This window comes from Perca fluviatilis, chromosome 15 (genome assembly GCF_010015445.1).
Source record: "Perca fluviatilis chromosome 15, GENO_Pfluv_1.0, whole genome shotgun sequence".
Lineage (NCBI taxonomy): Eukaryota > Metazoa > Chordata > Actinopteri > Perciformes > Percidae > Perca > Perca fluviatilis.
Genome location: NC_053126.1, coordinates 14,312,476 through 14,314,942, shown reverse-complemented (window position 1 = coordinate 14,314,942; position 2,467 = coordinate 14,312,476).

Below are 2,467 nucleotides of genomic sequence, written 5' to 3'. Positions count from 1 at the left end.
TTGAAGGCAAAGGTGTCAGTTTCCATGGACCACTGGAATGCCAAGTGCACGGTGTCCCTTCTGTTAAAGTGCCTGGATTGAGATTGGAGGGGTCAAGTGGTTGCTGCTCTTTCTGATGGAGTTTACAGGGTAAGGACCTCTCTTGGTTTGAGTTAAGACTTATGTAAGCGCAAAGCCTACACTTTTACAAGAGTGCGCAATTCGATGATTAGCTCTTTAGCCTCTTCCTCTGTTTGAAACACTGATTAACTTCCATCATCCACATGAAATGATTCTCTACAAAGGCTGATGCTAGGGGATGGTGAAGTTTATGTTGCCTTTGCTAGCCGGTACCCTGAAAGATCGAAATTGGCACACCAGGGGAGGAAACACCGAAAAAAAGGTGAACTGTCATTCTATATTCTTGAGGGTTCTGCTTAACTTTGACCTCCCTCCCACCAAAGGAACTTCAAGGTAATTACGGCATTCAAGGCCAGAGACAAGAGAACTGATGAAACATTTTCTCAATGTCACAGATCCCGCAACAGCTTCTCTTCTAAAGCCGTTAGAAGAACTCCCACTAAGGAGTTTAGTCAAATCCAGGGCCAGTGGTAGTGTGTCATTCAAAGAGATCCCATTAAACTTAGCAGAGCAGTCCAAAACACCTTTCGAAGTTTATCAGGCTTTTTGGGTGGTATACCCCATGATGATGGGAGGTATTACCACACAGTTTCTCTCTCCAGCGACTCTTGAGGGCTAATTCTGCATCACCTCTGTCCATGATGTCTTTCATGAAGGCTGTTAGTTAGTGAAGTCATAGTATTGTTTGTTTGAAATCAACCTTTTTCTTCAGGTGTTGCAACCCAACAGCGGCCAGCTTCTTGTTATTTGGAAGAACTGAGTAAACCAGTGCTCTTAAATGGGAGTGGCATTTAGTCATTGTTATTGTCGCTTCTGCTTTAATGTTGTAGCGGCTCAGGGAAACTGAATGAAGCCGCGGACGTCATCCCAGAGTACCGTATTTTTCTCATAGGTCCTTCGTTGAAGTCCCGATTCCAAAATCCCTCCTCACATCTGGGGCAGATGGCACTGGGATTTCCTTCACTGAGACTTCGATAAAAGAGCGAAGCTATGGTTTTCTTGTCTGTCCAAATGGGGATCGGTGGACGCCCTATGATGCTTCCAGCCTAATGCAGTCCTTTACGCCAAAGGTTCTTTTACACCTGTGATGATGACCTCTAGGGGGCCCAGTTGCAGGCGAACGGTGCGTACCCAATCAGCGATTCCACCTCACAGTCTTGCAATAGGGGGCATCTTGTTTCTTAAAGTGGTTCAAATGGGGGCCACTGGATTGCTTGTACTTTAGTGGGAATGTGTTGACTTATCGACTGGAATGGGAAGTCTGGTAGGGTATGGGCCTGTTTTACTGTGATTGTGCGTTTCAGAGTTCAGTCCCCTAACCTGGCGGCCACTAACAGTCTTACTTGCTATTACTGTGTGGCAGCAGTCATGGTGCTTAACGAGGTGCACCGAAGGAGTGGTCACACTGAGTCCAGCAGCTAGATCCTCAATATGAAGTACAGTCACTCTGTGTATCAAGCGGTGCATAGAGTAGAGGGATTTCCTTCTCTGGTGCTGTCGTCGAGACTAAGAACTGGGACAATGCTAGAGGTGGCTGAGGGCACGTTGTGTCAAAACGAAGATGTAACCTGTGTGTTTCCTCATTCCCTATGCTCTCCACAGCTCAAGAGTCCTTTGTGACTATTTCATTTGAGGTTATCTTTCCTTCTATGTGCAGGCATGTAGGATGGCATCGACCACATGTAGTTGCAAAAGTGTGCAGTATTACACTCTTTGGTTGTGCCTTACTTTCTTAGGCAGCTAAAACAAAGGTGATGTTCATAAATGAATGCTCTTTTATCATCTTATGGATTTTGCAGCAAAGGTTGGACATTTTAGCAATGCACCATGAGCTTCGTCCCTGACAACATAAGCAAAGGCGGCCATGCCATGACTGTTCTACTGTCTCTGTGGTGGAATCTTTTGCTTAAGTGACTGTGTTTAGGACTTTTGGCTCGTGGGGGGCACCTCTCTTCTTGGTTTTTAATATTAAGCGAGGTGGTGAGGAGGGGGGTTGCATGCTATTTGGCTTCTTTTGCCATGAACTCTGTAAAGGGCGTGCAAAGCTGGGATAATTTCCACTTTGGTCTAATTCTTCTTCCCACGCGACAATGAGACACCCCTCTGAACCAACCACTCAGGAAGCCTTTTTAAAGTTTGTGATTCTCCTCACAATCCTCCGGGAGATACTCAGTCCTTAGCGTGGGAATGGCCCCGCGCATCCTTTAAAGAGAGTCAGCCCGAACTCTTTAAGTGCGATTGGGTCATTTGCAGGAAATCTTCGACCCTTTGCAGAGCTTGTCTCTAAAGCCTTTTTGAACAATGAAGGGGGTTCCCATTACCTGTCTTGAAGGACCTCCCAAGCACC